At 44.9% G+C, this 21,639-nt stretch overlaps 1 pseudogene; it reads left to right on the top strand.

Annotated features, from left to right (window-relative positions):
* Window positions 1-6,213: 6,213 nt before the first annotated feature.
* Window positions 6,214-19,310, top strand: LOC120838725 (annotated as a pseudogene).
* Window positions 19,311-21,639: the final 2,329 nt, after the last annotated feature.

Below are 21,639 nucleotides of genomic sequence, written 5' to 3'. Positions count from 1 at the left end.
GACAAAAAACAAACCACAACTAGGATCGACGTTTGTTCCTTGTATAAATATTAAAGTAGTTCTACAAAATAAAGAGATGCAAGCGTTTTTGTTCTTGTTTTTCTGAAAAATAACAACATGGGAGAACGCGGTGTATACTTTTGTATCTCTTTGTATATTCAAATATTCAAATAATTCTAAGCACAGTGTCTTGGCATTACGACGTAGAATGTCTAACTTTAAAACGGCGCGTAGTTTCACGGACGATCACTTTCACACGGCGCGTTGAAGTGTGAATTCGCACGTATCTCCTAAAATATACCGCACTTTCTACAGATCTGCGGTGGGGCAAGACGCACCCGCAAATAGAAAAAACATTCTTGTTCTGACATTTTGCGATCAAGAGATCGCGCCGCTTCCAGAATGCACGGTGCGTACGAATCGGCCCAAGCGTACATCGGAACTGCCCCACAATTCCACACGCCGCGGGTGGTGCAATGTGGGGACGCAGAGTAATGTTTGTGTTTTATTTTGTAAATTTAGCGTGAAACAAAATTTCAGCGACAGTAATACCGACAGACTTCAGTGTGCCGTGGCGACCAGCTGCGCTAACAGCATGCTAGAATTTAAAAGTCGCAATCTTGTGGGCAGAACAAAAGTCATAGTCGACTTATACTTCGAAAAAGCCTTAGATGCCTGAAAAGTGTCCACGTTCACAGCTGAATCACCCTTTTCGAACGCATGAAGTTTACTATTTGCAATGAAGAGACAATTTCGGCATATAATTTAAGGAAGTATATTGGACTGGTATCAAGGACTGTATTTTTAATTTCAACGACGACGTGATCACTCAATCACGTATATTATGTTAAACAGATAAATCACTTTGGTTAAACTTTCGGACGCCAATGCCTATTATTGAGGGCTGGCTTACTCGAAGTGAAGTCAAATGCAGTTCCTATGAATATCGAAAAAACACACTTCAATTTGGGGCCAGCTAGTCCCACAACCAAGTATTGACAATGCTTTTTGATACTACCTTAGTTGCAACTGGCCGGTTTCTCCTGGATCATGTCAGCCTGCGTATTCGACTGACACCTGTCAAGGTTTTCTACAATCTATTGCCTTATAAACCTAAATCGAATAACTAAGAATGAATGTGTGTGTGTGGGGGGGGGGGGGGGGAGATACAGAAAGAGAGAGATGTGGAGACAGCAACAGGGAGAACAAACACAAAGGCTTTATCTTCAGTTTTTGGATACCGTAACATACAATTTTGTTTTTCCTTTGACTCAGAATTTGATGCTAAAATAAACTCTTAATGGTCTACCAGCACGCAAGTGCTAATATTAAAAAGGTTTCAACGTGCTTCAAAATTATATTTATTTTCTTCTGAACCTCAATACGATTTCCTTTTCTGCTTGTTTTAATCTGAATTGGCGTGGCACCGGAGTGCTTTCGTGTACCACCACTGCAGGACGCATTAAAAATACCTCAAACTATAGTCGGTTACAAGTTAAGAAGGTAGTAGAAGCCCCTCCCCATAAGCGTGATGCGCCCGCTTCAGACGCCTCCGCAGTCGAGAAAATAGTTTGCTGAAAACGCCCCTTCTGCTTCAATGGATGGATATTGACTGCAGACAGAACTTTTAGCGGGCGGCAGCTTGCGCCACCTAGACGAGGCAAATTACTCGCTCCGGAAGGTTGACGTAAAAAGAAGGCTTCAGTGCAACGAAAATTGTAACTTTTATAAGTAATGCATATATGGTTCTTGGTTTTAGCTTGATAACCTTCCTACTCGAATTAGGTACATTCTGTGTATTTGCTGCGTTTGTTAAAAAAAAAAAAACCTGCGTTTCGGGTTTTGAAAGTTCCCGCAATTCGCGTCTTTACAATGCCGAAGTCGTCTTTCCTTTTCCCTTTTGAATTCCAACGTGGAGACAGCGAAATGCGATTCCTCCGAACGTTCTTCGTCAAGAGTGTCTGGTGCAGCCTCGCCTACGCCAACCGCCTACGCGGACAAAAGACCGGTGATTACCACGAGGAAATGGATGGCGCCCGCTTCGAGAAGTGGTTCGACGGTGTCCTCGACAAACTGCCGGCAGGAAGCGTTATCGTCATGGACAACGCTTCTTACCATTTACGGCGGTTGGAAGCAGTGCCGACGACGAGTTCCCGGAATGAAGATATCCGACAGTGGCTGACGTCTAAGAAAATGTCATGGGTCCCCAGGATGGTGAAGAAGCAGCTGCTCGACATTGTGGCCTTGGTGAAGCCACAGCACCTAAAGTCTCCTGTGGACACTGCTGCCGAGACAGCTGGCTGCACTGCGGTCAGGCTCCCACCGTATCACTGCGAGTTCAACCCCATTGAACTGATATGGGCGCAGATCAAGAACGGCGTTGCTGCCCGAAACACGACGTTCAAGATTGTCGACGTGGGGAGACTCCTCAACGAAGAAGTTGACAAGGTCACCACTGACAACTGGATTAATGCTGTCAGGCACGTTATTGACACTGAAACAACCTTCCGACGAGGCGGTGCCACAAGTGCCCACATCCAGCCCATCGTCATCCAGCTGGATGGAGAGGACACCCCATCCGAGAGTGACCTGTCTGGTGTCGAGCCCCTTGACGATGCTTAAGGCCACTATTATGGAGAAAGCGTGGAACATCTCGGAAAACAAAACGGTCCTTTTAAGGACCACTCATTTGCTTTAAGATCGGATTGTTGCTCTTGACCACCACTAACCTCCCGTGTCTCATGTTGTCATGCTTCTCTGCTCGTTGCCGTATAGCATTTCGATATGCAGTCACCAGACAAACTTTTTATTTTTGTTGCGATAATGTCTAAGCTGGTCTATACATTGCACTGTGCCATGAATCACCAGTATAGATTTCAACTTCACGAAAACAAAAGTTTGCAGCCCATCTACAGCAAAGACATCAGATGCCATATTGACCCTTCCCGCTGTCTAAACATCTTTGCTACGCAGCAAATGAAATTTTGATTGGAAATAAGCTCTGTTTTTTTTAAGAAAAACGACACAACATATCACTGCCAGTGCTCTGCTTTAAAGCATAAATGGGACGTCTCTGGCCATTTACAGGTCTGAGGCTTCTGGGAATAACAAAGCCGAGTGTTAGCACAGCGCAGAGCGAAATCGCAGTACCAGTACTCTGTTTCGAAGTCTAAAGGGAACGCCTATGGTCATTCACATGACCGAGGCCCCTCTGAAAACAACAATAATGTGTGTCAGCACTGTAGGCAGTTAACTCTTAATGCCAATGACCTGTTTCGAAGCATAAACTGGACGTCAGTGGCCATTCACACGACCGAGGCCACTCTGAGAATAACAATAACGTGCATCAGCGCTGCGTGCAGCTAACTCTAACTGCCAATGACCTGTTTCAAAGCATAAACTGGACGTCGGTGGCCATTCTCACGACCGAGGCCACCCTGGAAATAACAATACCTTGTGTTAGCACAGTGGAGAGCAAAATGCCAGTGCTAGTGCTCTGTTTCGAACCATAATGGGCGCGTCGAAAGTTCCCTTGAAGTCGACCGCCATTACGACTCTTGGGTCGCACTTTGGCGAGTTGGCCAACACCTCGTGGTGGATGAGGAGCAGGCTGCCCTGTGCGCCGAAGTGCGGTCTGAAGTAGTGCGGCATAGATTTCCTGAATTTAAAAGGCGCCATTGTACTCGCTGGAAATATATCGTAAAAACAGCACTAATTGCTTGACGTGAGAAAACGTCGGCTACAACATTGATGAAGGATTGGTGAGAGGACGGAGATCTGGGGAATGCCAATGCCAGTAACTGGGCCTAGCTCAAGCTTGATATTGTCCGTCTTGCAGAAAGGCTGTGATGAAGTGAAGCGGTCTTCCATAGAGACCTCAGTTTTGAACCTCCCGGACTAGTGCAATGTACAGGAATAAATCTAACGTTTTCAAAGCCGATAAGAATCACAATGCACAGATTGCAGCCAGACTTGTTGCCAAGGGCAGAGTTGTGAAGTACCGAAAGGTTGTTTTCGAGTGCTTGGGTGGCTTCTAAAGCTGCTTTAGAATGAATGGAGGTATTTCTGGGTTTTGTGATGCTATAGGCTGTAACAGGCGTAATCACATTTTCCGCTGGTGCCCCTGTAGTGCCCCCATCAGCTGGCCCAGAGGTCAACTATATAGTGCACATCACGATTTGGGGTCCTTTTTCGCACCCGGATCAAGTGGGTCGCCTCCTGGAAGGCCTGGGGATGTACTGTTGGAGCGAAATCGTAGGATTAGTCTAATGGGCTGCTAAGCAGTTATCCCATACGACAAATTATGCAGAGCCCTTTGAAGGCTGAGGTCTAAGGCTTGCAACGAGATCAGATAGGTAGGTGGTCGCTTCCCAGTGTCGGTGTGAGCTCGCCATACCATACCCCTCGGCTTGGGGAGCCCCACGTTAACCATCAGCTCTCAGGCCGGAGCCCGCTGTACTCGTCATACTTTTGCACCAATAACGCCGATAATGAGTCTATCTTGTCGAGCTCAGAACGATTTCAAATTTGCCTCATGGCCCCTTATCCAATTCCAGGTCGTGAACTTTAACAGCAGAGGGGCGTGAAATTCATTTTCTTCTTTGTTTAGAGTGCATTAGTTCTGGCAATGGGTATCTAAAAATGATGCCTGCGATAGTGTTTAAGTAACGCGGCTCGGGAACAGGCTTTTTGTGTGGTGCCACTCATTTCATCAAATGACATTTCCCCGACAGTTTGTTTGAACGCTGCGACGTTTTATCAACAGATTGTTTCATCGACACTCGCTCATCGACATATCTTGCTATGTTTCGTCGACAAAATCTTTGTTTGGTTAGGGGTGCGCTGCTTTGTTGGTGAGCAAGGGTACGGGTACATGCACGGGGGCAGGACCACCCTTACACGCTGCTGCGAAGCGGCGTGTACGGGTGGGCTGGGTGGGTCCACATTTTTGTAATGAACTGCTGGAAACTGTCGCCGTAAAGCGTCGTGAACTGGGTGGGTCGGATAGTTTAATATCTGCTTCAGTGATAAACGCACAACAAAATGTTCCTACAGCGTGCAATTTGTGTGTCGATGAAACTTCACAGCACAGTGTGGCAGTATCGATGAAACGAAAGTCGTAAAAAGTTGATGAAACGTGTCGATAAAACAACAGGGACCCTTCTTTCCAATGGTTCATGGAGGCTCTGACAATGAGGACTGCAAGGTTGCCTCCAAGAAGCTCAGTGTTTTTTTACACGAGTCTGTCTCTGCCAAGGTAGACCAGAAAGACGATAGCAGATTCTGAAGAGCTCGTTCGCGGCTGCGGCCTGGTATAATCCAGGATAAACATACATCAGAAATGTAATTAGGCGGTTTGAGCTGTTGCTTGATTCAAACATTGTTGATTTTATTGTTATAAAGACAAATCGTTCTGCCACTTGCATTCGGACCAAGATCAGGACATCATGAGTGTTCGGTATGCTTTCAATTCTTGATTTAAACAAATATTTCACATATAAGGAAGCCACAATTCATGAAGCGGGAAGCTGCCCTCACAATCAAATTTTATTGACATACTTTCATCTTTTACAAATTATTAAACCAATGCTGCGATCCAATATTGTGGACACATTTTCCTTCTAAAGTAAATTGGAAAAATTGGTGCGTGTTTACCGGTAATACCTCAGGCCGCGACGCGACGCGAGTGGAGGTACACGCGTCACGTACCCGGGTTTCGAAGCATAAACATACGACTAACAGCGCCTCGAGAGCAAGCAGAATGTTCGGAAGCATTTGAGAGAACCGAATCTGCTTCCCTCAAATTCTCTGGTATTTCTTCCAAAAGACGACATCAGCTGCTTAACGTCCAAAACAATATCAATTAAATGTTTGTAACGCACGCATCACTGGCTTTATTATTTGTGTGCCACCTGTATGCAACAGCTCATTATTGCGAACGAGGGTGCACCCGCGGGTACTATCGCAGTCATAGATTACCATGCAGCTGATTGCGACGCGGAAACTTGACAAGGACGCCACGTTTCACAGATGAATGCGTACTGCTTCGAAGGCGTCATTTCAGTAGACAGACTATTTATTAACGCCAGCAAAGATACGGTCGAAATTGGGTAAAGACACTTACTGTGTTCGCGGTTCACTTATGCCCCTCCCGCACAGCCACTGCACTTATAAAGAAGAGTTTGGTGACCGCTGCATTTTAACGTCGCTCCACGGAAACCACTGCGAAGAAAAGCCGATGCCTTCACCATGGTGAGGCGCAACCTGAGGCAGACAAGCAGACGGCGTTCGATGTATGTACGATGCTAGGCCTTACTCCCGCATCGAAATTTTCGATGGCAATGCTATCGCTGGATTCTCACGCTGTCGCGCAGCGTGAGAATCCAGCGTGATGCATAAAAACGACCGCCTATACACAGCTTTCCTAAAAACGAGGGACCCAAACAGACTCTCGTCTTTCAAGAAATTTAGGAATAATCTAACTTCTGAACTTAGAAAAGCCAAATCTTCATACTATAAGCAAATGTTCCATAATGCCACCAGAGAGCGCCCCGATGTGGTTTGGAAAATAATAAATGAAGTCATAAATCGTACAAAGGTGTCCCCCTCTATCGGTGAATTAAAAATAGACGGTCAAGTTATGTCCGATGAAAGTCTGGCGGAATGCTTTAACACTCACTTTTCGGTTGAACAACCCACTGCTTTTAATCCTAGTGCCCTTTCATTTGTAAGGCATAATAACGATACTTTTTTTCTAAATCTAACTGACGAAATTGAGATATATAATATATTCTTAGGACTAAAAAACAGCAAAAGTAGTGACGTTGATCAATTAAATAAAGCCGGCTAAATATGTAATAGATATAATCGCCCCATGCTTAGCACACATATATAATTTGGCATTATCATCTGGCCAATTTCCAGCAAACATGAAGTTGGCAAAAGTTTCTGGTATATATACAGGAGGTGATAAGAACGTCCCGAATAATTACAGGCCTATATCTGTATTACCTATCTTCTCTAAGGCACTTGAAAAAATTATACTGGCACGTCTAAATTCGTTTTTTACAAGACATTCTATACTATCGGACTGTCAATTTGGTTTTCGACAAGGTAAATCCACTGAAGCCGCTTTATTACATTAAAGAGAAATTATATTACAAAATATTGAAAAAAGGCTTCTTACGTTAGGTGTATTTATAGACTTCAGTAAAGCGTTCGATGTTCTCAATCACCACATTCTTCTTGCTAAACTTGGCAACTATGATGTCCGCGGAGTACCCCTTGCTTTACTTACATCATATCTACAATATAGGAAACAGTGCGTAGTAATTGACGGTCATTACTCTTCCTTTCATAATGTTATTGCTGGTGTGCCGCAAGGAAGCATACTTGGGCCTCTTCTATTTGATGTATACATAAATGATATTGTTAACATCGATCACCAAGTTCAGTTTGTCATTTATGCTGATGATACGAGCCTCTTTGTTTGTGCTACTGATGCTGATGTTCTGGTATGTAAAGCGAATAATATCTTAAGTAAATTTGACATGTGGTCCAAAGTTAATGGCCTTAAAGTAAACGCCCAAAAATCTAAAGCCATTTTATTTAGATCTATTAATAAACCAGTTCTGATTAAAAATGAAATCAAACTTGGTGATTCACAAATTGAATTAGTTAGCCAACATAAAATTTTAGGAGTACTTTTTTCCGAGTATATGATGTGGGACTGCCATGTTAATTACCTAATTGCTAAACGTTCCAGAGTTGTTGGCATTATTGCCCGCTGTCGTCATGTTCTACCAATCAGAATTAAGTTAAAACTTTACTACGCACTATTTGAGTCCAATTTAAATTACTGTAATCTTGCATGAGCTACGTCAACTAAGACAAACCTTCAAAATGTACTATTATTGCAAAAAAAAAAGTTTTACGTTATATCGCGGGTGTCTCATATACAGACCATACAGAACCGTTATTTTCTAGATATCAAATACTTCCCGTAGAACGCGTATATAATTATCGTTTACTCTGTACTCTTCGTTTCTCATCGCCAACACTCATAGATTTTTTGTATTTTATTTCTGAACTTGAGAAACGTGAAAGTAATATGAACACACGCCGTGTCGACACTTGGCTCCTTCCTCGGTGCTGCACAAATTACAACCTCCAATCATTGCATTACAAAGTACCGTACGTGTTAAATAAATGTTTCACAAACAACATGAACATCTACACAATTGGCAAAAAAAGACTTACGTACCTACTGTTTTAACTATTCATAGCTAATTTTGTTCTTCTGCTGCTCCAGTGTTATGTGACCTTGTTTTATTTTTCTTATCACCCTGGTAAAGTGTTTTATATGTTTGTTGTCCGAGCTGCTGCCATGTATAAGCGGGTCCCAGACCCAGTCAAACTGCTTTTAGCAGCTTTTTGTCTGGGGACCCCTCCAGTACTTCTGGAAAAATAAAGTTTATTGTATTGTATTGTAACAAAATAACTTTTCGAAAGTAAATATTACCTGGGTGATACAGTACCTTTCTGCGACCGCGCTAAAAAAAAAAAGAAAAAGAAGGAGCACTAAAAAGTGGTTAAAAGTAACAAAAGTGAGAAGAAGTAAAAACAACAAGATGGATTTCGGGACTGGGGTGTAAAAGAGCTACCTCAAGAATGACACAAACATAGTGAGAGAAGCAAGGTCTAAAATTCGACTCCGAAATAAGAAATATAAAGATGCTATCGTGGAAAAGGCAGTGGTAACACAGTGTTACGCGTTAGTGTGGATACACTGTGTACACATGTGCAGACTGGATGGCGCGAAGGAGCACCCCGTGGATGTTATACTCGATGGGCGCCATATTCTGCGGTTGCAGGGTCCGTGCGACCTTCTCAGCCTCTTGATGTGAGAGACACAGCAGACGGGGCCTGCAGAACACATAACAATAGACCGATCTCACCAACCAGTTTGACTACGCCACCACTGGCGCAATGCATCGAAGGAAATTTAGCCTTTCTGCACGTGCAACAACCTCGCTGGAGCTCTGCGCATGTACAGAGCACGAGACGGCACAATCCCTTGCATGCATGGCCGTCTGCCTCCTGTGAACTAAAGTTGTGGCGGTGTCACGGATGCACCCAACGTTTAGTGAGGTCGGTAACTTGGAACGCGGCAGCGCCGAGCAGAGCCCTTGGTGCCAGCTTGAAGGAAAAAAGAAGCAAACTCTCGCGGCAAAGTGAGCGTCTGCTCATTTTTCTCGTCTCTTCTGTCCCTCTATCTTGCGCCCTTCCTGTGGGGAACATAAAGCCCCTCTAACCTGGGAAAAGTGGCGCCATTCATTGTAGTGGAAATGCTCGAGAGACATGCCTCGTGCCACTTCTGGGACGAACATGGCGTCTGAAATCTAGCTCAGTGCTCACTGATCTCTATTTTGGTAGGCTGGATGGCGGATCGGGAGCCCGTCGGTGTCGCCACCGGCGACCATTGCTTGACACCAGGCAATACACGCTAGTCTATGGGAGACACGCACAAAAGTAAGCATATCGAAGCGTGTACGCTGTGCTCTAAGGCGAGTATTTTATGGTGCGCTGCGATCCTTATGTTGGGTGTTTGGAGATTGAATTGGTATTTGGAAAACGTCCAGTCGCCGAATAAAAAAAATCAAACGTACCGGAGCACCTACGGCTGAGCTGGCAAGCTTGCTCTTCTAGTGGAGTAAACAAAGGAGCTTGACGTCAATAAGACCGTCCTTAGAAAAGCCCAGAAGTTGATGAATGACCAAGAAGTTTCATCTCGACAGCGGCTTTCCGCGAGTGAGCGAATTGTGTGTAGCAAAGCCTTCGAGCTTGTCGTCTGCTAAACCCAACTCAACGAAACCACCACCGACTCCGCGGTAACTCCGGGTAACTCTCGCCTCATTGAGCTGCACAACAGAGGAGTCACTCTCGACCACAAAATATTTGTTTATAAGAACTGCGAGGGCTGTCAGTTTTAATGTTTGTACGCAAGCTATTTGATGAGCTTATCGAAAAGCATTGAAAACGTTTCAGTGCCGACAACAGCTTAGAAACAGGGGAAAACGTCACTTTTTCTCGTTCTTCCCATAGTGTCCCATGCATTGGCTGGTGTCAATCAATGGCCGCTGGTGGCGACACTCGGCCCCAGCTGCCGACGCCGCGGTCCGCGATCCAGCCTACTACAATAGAGATCAGTGTCAGTGCTGCGCTGTGCCGCCATGATCTTCCGAAGGGCTGCACGTTGCACGTGACTCGTGCATCGACGCACTTTGCGCTACTTTTAAAACATGAAGGGGCTTTAGGGGAACCGGAACCGCTTTATGTCTGAACACGTAAGGTTTTTCCCCCGCCGTGGCGGCACCTATAAGATCAACGAGGAGACGAGCGCTGGCAGTGGGAATGTCGACTTCCGCTGCTGGCACCTAGCCCGACATGGTTAGGTGCCAGCCATGTAACACATTCCGTATTAAGAAAATTTTGTACGCAAAGAACGCATCTGTGAGACCTCGCAAGCAAATTTAATTGTATGACGCAAAAAATTTGTTTTCCGAACTTCGTGTGTTTGCGTAACGATCTATTCAAATGATTACCGTTTTGATCTGGATGTGAGTCGTACCTGCGTACGATTGTCTATTACTACTGCTTTGTGCACGTTACAATCTCAGGCTAGCGGTCGTAATCCACTGGCTAAAATTCTCATCTACAGCAAATCAGTGTGGCCGCAACCCAAGGGCAAACCTAAATTACGCTGTCTGAATACAAACGTCTAATTTGGTTTCGATTTTCTTCTGTAGAGCGTTCAAGTTGATGTTGAGTTAACATCAAGGATTCTCTGTTCTGCAGATTCCTTCCAGTCGGGGACAATCGAATGACTGTTACCCTGACCCTTTGAAGATGAGGTCCTTCTTCGTATCCGCATTCTGCGACATCCTGGATTGGAGACCCTTGCATTTGCAAGAGTCTTCCGTTGCACACGCCGCATGCTCCCTTTGTGGCCTGGTGTCGAGGAAAGCTGCCAGGCTGCCATGTGGCCACACGCTCTGCTCGAAATGTCACCAGGGGTACGAGAGGAGAGGGAGCACTTGCCCGCTGGATGAAGAATCCTTCGCCGGCGATGACATTGTTCAACTGGATATTCCGCAGGGCTACATCGAGAAGCGGACGGTGAGCAAGCTTGAAAGATATATGTTGCAGCTATTGCAGATATAGTGCAGATACTTTACAAGCCCTTTAACATAAGTATTTTTCTCGGTACTTATAGCTAGGGTTCCGCGTTTTCGGGGTTTAGTTTTCTTAAAATGCAGGGGTGTATTTACGGCGTTCCTTTCTTTTTCACAAAGTATGTTTTATAAGAGCAATGCAATGCGCGCTACTTAGTGCGGCTCGAACGGAAGTTGCTATCTGCACTAAGGTATGGCGCCATCTCAAGGGCACCTGTACAACCGGTCGAACGACGGACACGAGGCGCTTCCTCGCATATGTATATGCGAAAACGACGCGCGGGCTTTTCTATTCCGATTCCTGGACCTGAACTGAAGCTTCTTGCAAAACTAGTTAGCGTCTCAAAAACATGTGGAAGATGTGCTTCCTCTAATGTTTTGACACGTGCACCTGTCGAATTTATAGTAGGAGGGAGTCTTTCAAAGGATAGTAGAGGACTACTAGCGCGGCACAGTTTTTGAGCGGGAGAGCCCGCCGCGCAAGTTAAGCCTTTAGCTAAGCCTAACCAAGGCGAAACTTGTTTCGCGGGCGACTCCGCGGGCCCGGGTGGCGCTTGCGCGGCTGCGCTGGATTCGCACGCTGCCGTGGTTCGCCTCGCTGGAGGGATGCCGCGGCGGCCCTGGGTCGCGGTGGCAAGCTCTAAACTTCCGCCCTCACTACACTTCACTCCGTTCTAATAAATATCGGTATCATGCGTGCGGCAGGTCGCAGCCGCAAAGGTTTTGGCGGGCCAGCTTCAGCTAGCGCAGCGGGCTCTCGTATAAGAAAACCGCGCAGCGCCAGCCGGCCACTCACACGCTATCAGCGTCTCCAGCTCGACGTTCGCCCTCCCGCGGTGGAAACGGGAAGCGCTCTAGTGAGGGTCCCCCGATTCTCCTGCTCAGCGGGCATGGCGGAACTCCTCGCGATCATGGCTCGCGAAATGTCGTTTCCGAATGCCAACAACACTCTTCACTGTCCCAACGTAGTGCTGCAGCCGGTATGGGATTGTACCGGACGTTTCGGACGTTTCGCCGATTGTCAAAAGTCGCGACTTGGATAGCACAATATACCTTACCCAGAATTAATGTAATTTTACATGAATTTCTCACATTAGCTAGAATGTTTTCATTGATTTTTGACTATTTTTATTTTATTGGAAATTAAAATGCAGCAATTGGAACCAGTGATCATAATTAGCACAGTTTTCATTGTCATATTTCTTCGCGCGTTTAAAATAACATCATAAGCAACAAATTATATTAGAGCTTGAAGAATTACTTATTCAAATATATGAATTTTAATGTTATTAATATAAATACAAATCGCGGCAATGTATGCCTCCAATTAACGCCAAGATCACGAGAATACGCTATTTAACCATAATAGTCTTTCCAAAAAGGTATAATTCTGTTTTCTTTTTAGCATATGAAAAACTCTGACATAGTTACCAAGATAGACAAACAGTCAAACACTGGATGTAATATGAAGTCCTACGCGTAACGCGGTGCTATAAAAACACACACACTTCAGCTGTCTGACTCGGATTCCGTCTTTCGGTTGTTGCAGTGAGAGCAACGTTTACTAGTTTATGCGTTTCGTGGACATATTGTAGAAATTGAAATTCTCTTATTCTTGCGCTGGGATAATTGTCATTATTTCCCATGGCTATTATAGGAGCGAGAAAAAGGCAGCGAGAATGCACAAATATCAGCACTGATTTTTCAAAAACTACAAATATCAGCCTGGATCAAACAGTATGTCAGAAAATAAAGTTTCCGCGAACAACTTTTCTAAGTAAATAATTACAACGTGAGACACATCTTGAGTCATGAAAGAATCCGAAATTAAGACCTATATCGAGAAATTATATCCAAAATAAAGGTAAGTTTCGGTTTCGCCCCAGAATTAAAACGCGCATCCTTCCGTAAATAATACGCTAAACACCGTTCTTGTTTTGAGGTTAAAGAGGTGACCTGCGCTCATAAAACATTAGCTTCCTCGTATTACCAAATATAATTTATGCCGCTCAGTGAAGCCAGCACACTAGACAGGCTCAGCAGCGGCACGCATCTCTGTCCCTCACTAAACCCGCCATCTTGGAAAATGAGTGGCGCCACCTATAGTTAGTCGGAGTCGCGAATACTCCCACGTGGGGCGCGAGGGGGGGCGGCAATTCGGCTCCCCCGCCCCACGGCCGGTAGTTCGGTTACACCCCTTGCAGGTTAACGTCGCTTTGGAGAACTGGAGCTGTTTTTCGAGCTTCATTGCTTCCGCGGACACGTGGGCGTTAACAACTTCTTTTGGTTTTGTCTTTTTTTTAAAGTGATTTGTGGACACTTGAAACTGGCGGAAAGCCTTATAAAAATCATCGTCCGTTCCGTATCGTTTTCCCACTTTCATTTCCATGACGAAACGCGCGACGTGCCGACGGAAAGGACGGCAAAACCTCACATTGGGGCACCAGAACTCGAAATAGAAAAGTCCGCGCATCGTTTTCGCATATCGGAAATCCAGCCGCGCCGCTCGCCCTCTCGCGGACAAACGGAGAACCAGAGGAGCGGGGACGGCAGCGGCGGCGGCGGCGCTGAAACGGTGGCAGGGATGTCGGCCTTGATGCGTGAAGCCGTTTTAACAAAAGAAAGTGAGCGCGTTAAAGTAGGAGCTCTTGTGTTTCGCCTTCAACAGCGTTGCACGAAGGATCGGGATGTCTAATTTCATTATGTACTTTTCGTATATCGCATACGCTGCGGATTTCTTGTCTCGTGCATGGCCGCCAGCCCTATCTGTGCTTAACGGGACGGCAAAGGCTCCCGCTAATAATGTAAAGCTCTTTAGTACGGTCCACGAAAAGTCCATTCTTTGCCATAAGTAGAAGAAAACTCGTCGCGCAACAGTATGTCGAGCAATACACATGGAGAATGGCTTCGCGTTTTAAGGCCGCTACAAGAAACACGACCATTTATTCCAAGCACTTTAAAAAGACAGAAGAATACCCTTACTTGCTTTCAGTTGAATGCAAAGCAAAGGAATAAATGCTCGAAGCATTTTTAGCGCGTCCGTGTTAACCAGCCGTTCGTGACGAGAGCTAAGAACGGGCAGGTTTGGCGAGAGGGGCCGCAACGTTGCAAATATTACAGTACAAAAAAAAGTACAGTATATTAAAATATTTATCTTCGATAGAAAAATAAATAAAACACCTAAACACGCCGATAATGTTAATAAGCAGTTTTAGCATAGCATTAGCGCAGGCTACTGTGAGCATGGCAACGCTCCTGGCGCGCGCTGAAAAATGTGCTTCAAAGGCGCAGCGCGAGCTTCCGGTTGCAATGCTACACCGCACGGTAGCCTGCGGTAACAAACTTTTTATCAATTACCATAGAGCAGTTTGATCACGTGTTGCAGTGCACTAAAACTTAGACGGAGAGCAGCTAGTTGTGAGCCTGTGACACGAAGACATCGATATTGCGAACGCTGCTCTTCTGAAGCTTGACGGCCACCGTGCCCGGCTCACTTTTCAGAGCACTAATGGTCAGGCAAGGCGCAAACATGATATCTTCATCATCCTCAGAAATATTCTGCCACAAACAGTGACGTTGCCGGTGTCTAAAACGCGCTCGCCCAGCACAAAGCTTCGCAAGTTGAGGCGTCTGCAACTTTTAAATATCAGCATGTTCGTTTTCCTAACGTGCATCAACATATCCGTCACCTGTATTACGATCCCTCCCTACCCGCATCGTATTTGTAGACATGTAAATCATTTTCAGCGCGCTGACCAGAGTCAGCGAGCAGGCGCACGGGAAATCCTGGAGAATCGGGAGCATCTATCCCCGTCTCTTCCGCCATCTTGGAGCTACCACCCCGCCACCTAAAGGGTGTTGGAGTTGCGAATACCCGAGGGGAACCTCGTGTCTGCGGTTCGGCTGGTTAGACAGGTGTCCTCGAGATGGCGCCACACCGTAATGCACATAGCAACTTCCGGTCCAGCCGCACAACCTAGTGTGTTAGCGTTGCTCATTTCACAATTTAAATGTTTGATGTTGAAAACAAAATGCTGTTTATCGGGGCGTATAAAATAGAACTCATGCAAGGGGCAGATCAAAGAAGCGATGGAGGAATGCTCCCCGGAGAAAAACTCCCCGGAGAAAATTTCACCAGAGCAAATCTCGCCGGAGAAAAGCTGCCGCAAAATTGTCATATACAAAGAAAAGCTCCTCGGCCTCTTTTGGCGGATGAAGGAAAACTGTCACCTAAAACTCGTGAACCAAGCCTTCGTTCAACTGAAATAAATTAATTTAACTAAAGGATGCTTAAGTGCAACATAAACATGAGTTTATTCTACACTTTACCAGCAGGGTAATGCTATCAGGTCAGCCTATCAGGCTACACCCTCAAGGTTTCTCGACCGAAAAAAAAATTGTCCCAGAAAGTTAAATAGTTAATAATTTGGGAAGATATAACCGGTGTAGTAGGCTCCAATTTGGGTCGCTTCTAGATTGCTATAACTAAAATTGCTTTATGTATAGCAGCTGCCGTCGCTGAAATTCCAAACCTTCATATCTCACCGTCATACGTTTTCAATTCCAAGTCGTTTCGATTGGCAAATAAAAAAAGTTGATATTTCCTATATCCAGGTTACATAAGCCATAAATATGGCAAGAGTTCGACGAACACTGTCGACACGAAAGCGTAACGAGGGTTGAAGCGAAGTTCCCTTCTTTGAAACGAGTCCTTCCTGCTTGGGGCTCTAAAACTCCCCACCCTATTCTAGATAATGAAAACAAATTTTTCAATTGAGCAAATAAACGCTTAATCGATAACCCTTCCCTCCCTCCCCCCTCTAAGCCTGACCCATAAATCCGGCCCGCCAATTCCCTAACCGACGGGGAACTCGGGTGTCACCCGAATACGTGGAAAACGTCCCCCCACCAAAAGAAAAAAGAACAAGTGTGTGGTTCCGAAGCGAGAAACAGCCTCACAAACACTTATTGGGTTTGTGTGTCTGCTCAACACAAAATAACGCTGTAACCAAAAAAAACAAAAAATCTTCACACAAAACGTTCTTTTTTTTTTTCTCTTTTTGTACAGGGTGTTTACTTTTATTGCGAACAGATTTATTACCAAAGATCCTAATCAAAATTGCCGATTTCAATTATTACAAAATTACAATTCTCTCCAATGCCGAATTGGAGCGCAGCTCTTGAGGCGGAAAGGGAAGGGAAGGGGTGGGAACCCCTTCCCTTCCCTTTCCGGCTCATGAAGGGGCGGAGGGGTGAACAACTCCTGCCCCTCCCCTCCACTCGTGCGCCCCTCCAATATAGCGTAAATTTTTCTCTAAGTTTAGCGGGAACTTGTTTTGTTATATTTAGCGGGAAACTTCCCGCTAAATTTAGCGCGAAATTTTCTGGCTAAATATAGCGCGGAGGTTTTCCCATAATGTAACGCGCGGTTACACCCGCTTGCATCATTCCCATAATACAACGGGCGCGGCTACGCCGACGCCGACGCCGGCGCCACCCAAACCGGAAACGGGAGCCTAAGAGCTGCGCTCTAAAATCCATGAAATGTACACTAATATAGTGTTCGCCGGAGAAATATACGACCAGGGGGGCATAATATCGGCGGCTAATTCTCAGGATGAGTTTTATAATGAACTAAATTAATCTAACTAACTATTTAATTGGTAAAAATAAACATATCGCGCTTCAAGTCGTTCTAAAATGGACTGACTTTGTGGATTTCAATTTCGCTCCCCAAGTTTTTAATTGAAACCATATGTTCATTTTCTTTAGTTAAATAGTTCATAAGATATTCTAGTTAATTATGTAACTTATCGTGAGAAGTACCGTTTATATTATCTCCCCCTGACCGTATAATTAACTTGCTCAAACCGTGTTAGTTTACCTTTCACTGATTTCTTTTTAATATAAATATTCGAATTAAAATTAAAACCCCTTTATATTCAAGAGCCGGTTGAATAAAAATTTTTCCTTTCCCCCAATTCTAATAAGACCTGCTTGTTTTGTTACTGTTTTCAGATTTATCGGTATTTATTGAAAGCACAGAACCCTGTTGATAGACAACTCGCATTTAACTTTTTTTAATGTCATGTTGAATATTTATTTTTCTTTCTAAAGATTTGTTTTCTTCCTTTTTTTCTTCCTTCCTCCAACAATGAACTTAAACAATACCCCAAATTTGCTGAGATCCGGCTCGGGTCACGAGCTAGAATTTTATCTTCTGGTGCTGTCCTTACTCCATTCGGGTGGTATTTACATCTCTGTTCAACGTATTTCTTTTTCTAGGTAGCCTGCGGCAATGCACCCAATGGTTGCGACTTCGTTGGTCAAGCTTCCAGACTCGTGGATCACTACAAGCAGTGCTCGTTTCACGTCGTGCCTTGCCCCAGGTGCGAATCATCAGTGCTGAGGACTGAGCTCGTGGGCCACTACAAAGACGGCTGCAGTTCCACATCCACTGCACCCACGCCTATTCAGAAACCTGCCACCTTGAATTGTGATCGTACAGAAGGGACAAGTAAGGAATTGGAAAGAGAGGTGCTCAATATATCCGAGGAACTTTCTTGTCTGCAAACCAGCCTCAACCAGTTCCTTGAGGACATCAGGACATCGGAGAGAAAGACAACCACAGAACTGAAGGACGCCATGCTCAAGATCTCTGAGGAGCTCTCCAATCTGTACACCAGCGTCAAACAATGCCGAGATTCCGAGCAGTCGATTAGAATCGGCACTCAAGGATTAGCTGTACCAAATGCCGTAACAGCTACCGTGGAAGACACAGTGGAGACGCACGTGATCCAGGAGTTACGTTCGCAAAGCGCCAAAATTATGGAAGCTATAGAGAGTCTATCCGATTGCGTGCTTAGTTTTTGCGGACCCAAGGAGTTTCACTGGTATTTTAATGGCTGGGAAGCCTTGAAAAAAGAGGCATCAGAGAACATTTCTGCAGGGGTGTATGGCCCTTTTCTTTATGTACGTGGGTATAGAGTGCGCTATATTATCAGTCTTTTGAAAAAGAATGAACAGCTATATTTAGGCATTTACCTATGCATCGTTCCAGGTGCCAACGATGCAATGCTAGAATGGCCCTTTAGCATGACTTACACGCTCGGTGTCATTCATCCGAAAGATAAAACAAATAGAAAGATTTTTAAAAATGACGCTAGTGAATCACCAGAGATTCCTGACTTCCAGATGCCAAAAAATGGCGGTAATCGTGGTCGTGGAACGCAACAGTTGTGTACTGCTAACGAGCTCGAAAGGGATGAGTTTGTAAAAGACGACTCACTTCACGTTTTTCTTCAAGTTGAGCCGTGATGAACTTTTCCGATGGGCTAATTATTGTTTATCGAGAAGACCAAAAGATTAAGCTATGGCTTTTTCTACTACTTCGACGAAAGCGCGTAACTGCTTTCTTTAAATGTAAAACGAATCTAATAACAGTTTCTCAGGACCCGTCTCCCAGAAACGCTTTCGTCCCGAAATATCGGTGCACGGCTTATGTTCACTTGGCGCCTTTAGCTGCAAAAAAGCATTGAATGTGACTGGGAACACTTTGACTAACCCGCGTAATCACATTCCAACTAAGTGTGCGATGTTACAATGTTAAGATATATAATAATTTTAGAAACGCCTCCACAGTTAACCGACATTTAAAGAAATACCGCGGATAGCGTTATGTTACGTTTCCTTTTTGAGCTTGCTTTTGTATGAACACGAAACTCTGCTCATAGAAGTTTTTTTTTTTTTCTTCTCTTTTTTTAAAGATGCTTTTTTAATTGAGAAATGCAACAAATATTATATTACAATGTAACTCTCGAAACGTTTAACAAACTCGTCATTAGCTTCGGAATTCGACGGAATACGTTAGTTTGGTAAGCAACATGTCGCACACCCAACACTGCGCTGCCTACGTCATAAACATTGCGAAATGTATTACTCTTTCAGGGAAAACTGGTTATTCCATTAAAGTGTGCCTTTGCGTGCGCGCCGGGTTGTGAGCCTGCACCACTATGATGGAAAATAAAAGCGTAACAGACGCCGGTGATGCCTGTTCCGTAGATCTCGATGTATAGTGCCCACATATGACAAGACGTCGCAAATAAAGAGACTGAACTTTGCTTGGTCATTTCGATAGCCCTGGGGAGCACAGAATACGTCCCGCTTGCATTATGCGTGCATTATTTACAATGCTGGTTACGGGGAGCTTTACGATTGTTTTGAATGCGCTGCACACACGACACACGCTTGTGTTCTCCGGGCTCACCAGAATGATCGAGACGAGTTTAAATTTATCCAGGTGTAGAGTGTGTCACGACTATGCTTTAATCGGAAGTCTTTCATGGGTTCTACTTTTTCGTGAGTGCGTGTAAAGCTTCGAATTTTGAAAGTTCTTGAATTTCCAGGAACCCCTTATGTAATTGAAGTAATCGCGAGGGGAGGAAGTTTACCGCGACCTTTTTACTCTGTATAGACTACTGTCTTAAGCTGTGATGTCATACACCCGCTGCGCTATCCCTTGGAATGTTATGAGCGGGATTCCTTGTTTTCGGAATTCCTTTCTTGTTAAATTCGCAAGGTATTTGTGAGGTTTATGTTTCGATCAAAATTTACGACTTATCGGAGTTTTTGTTAGATCCCCAATTCTTTGCAATTCAGAGTTCAAATTTACATTGCTCTACTTTTTTTCTTTGAAATTCAGTAGTTTTGAGATTTCGAAGAAAACTAAAGTGACCTCTCCTCAGCACCGCTGACCCAATGCTCTTGTAAAATTTATATATAAAACACTGCAGCTTTTTTTTTTTTTTTTTTTTTTTGCTTTTCCATCGGGACTTTGAAATTCTGAGTTTTTCGGATAAATTCGAATTCAAAACAAATTAAACCAATGAGTTTCTTTTTTATTTATTTGAAAATAAAGAGCCTTAGCTCTGAGCCACCCCGTGATGTCGTGAGTCCACGTAGGCAGCTACGCTTCAGATTTCGGGAGCCAGCTGCGCGAGCCGGTGGACTCCTGCGGGCTTGAGTATGATTATATAAGGAGGACTCACCGGCCGCCTGTGGCTTGTGAAATAAATATAGTGGACTAAGTGTGACGCTGCCGGCGGTCGCCTGCGCATCAAATGATGGTTGAAGCATTACTCGCTTCCGCCGGTGGCTTGTGGATTAAGTATTCGCCGCCGTCGACCGCCTGTGGACTAAGAATGCCGGACTAGGTATGACTCGCCGACAACAGTCGCCTGCTGACTAGGCACGCTGGGCTGTTTGACTCGCCGCCGGTGGTCGTCTGCGGACAAAGTATGCTAGACTGATACTCCCGTACTCACGCACGGGCTCATTTAGTGTCACCTCGAGCGAGTGCGCTTCAGCGGATCGGATGTCACCGTGCCTTTTGTGATACACGGCAAACAAAATTGAGTGTAACTCGGAAATGGTGTCAATGATGATGAGTAAGGTGAAAAGCACGCAAGTTGCTGAGGTATACGAGCAGATTTTCCCAACAATCTCTTTTGTATCCTTTAAAAATAAACTGATTACCAGACGTTGTCGCATTAATTAGAAGGCCTTAGGCCCATTTGAAGAATATATTGAGCAATCAAGGGCCGAGACAAGTACGAAGTAGATATCATATCCACACAGGGACGACTTTTCTGCACCTCGTCAGGGCGCAGTCACGTGACAAGAGGGATCACGTGACCACCTACCACCCACCCCCGTACCCTCATCTTCCTGTTTTTAATTTCACCGTTTTCTCCTCTCTCAATCAGTGACCTTTCGCACAGCGTTTCTTTTTTTTTTTTTGCGCTACATGCTGGGATTTGGACTGCGCGTTGAAATGAATGTGGGCTGTACGAGCTTAACGTCCAGTAGCCGGCGATGTAGTAAAGTGATCGAAACTGGCGCTCAAACCAATATCATGCTTGCAGGCGGCGTCGCTGTTACTGTTATGTACCGAGAACAAATGTGCAGTCGACTGCAGTCATTATGACCTTTTAAGTGATGTGGAATGCAAAACAGCTTCTCAAAGTGCAACATCAGCTATCAGACCACACGTAACGTTTGCCTGGTTGTGCCCAACATTACAAAGTACGTCACCGTTGCATTTCACTATTTATTTTGCATGGTTTATATAGACAAAGAATCTGAACGTCGTATTATAGAATTCGCAGTTGATTGGAAAATGCGTGTCCCTGGTTCGTTCGCACAGGTGAAGAAAGCTTGAGGAGGCAATGTCTGCATTGACAACCTTTTTATTTAACATCCCGATCGTTTTGTAAAGCGTCGGGGGGTGCGTAGGCGGTCACGTTATCCCTGTTGTCACGTGACTCCGCCCTGACGACATGCAAAAAAAGGCGTCCTATCCAGACCTGGAAGACCTTCCCGCTACGGAGGTCTTCCAGGTGTTCTT

This window comes from Ixodes scapularis, unplaced genomic scaffold, assembly GCF_016920785.2.
Source record: "Ixodes scapularis isolate PalLabHiFi unplaced genomic scaffold, ASM1692078v2 PGA_scaffold1__304_contigs__length_218370807, whole genome shotgun sequence".
Lineage (NCBI taxonomy): Eukaryota > Metazoa > Arthropoda > Arachnida > Ixodida > Ixodidae > Ixodes > Ixodes scapularis.
The sequence above is the reverse complement of the archived record's forward strand: the minus strand, read 5'-3'. Positions and strand labels throughout refer to the sequence as shown.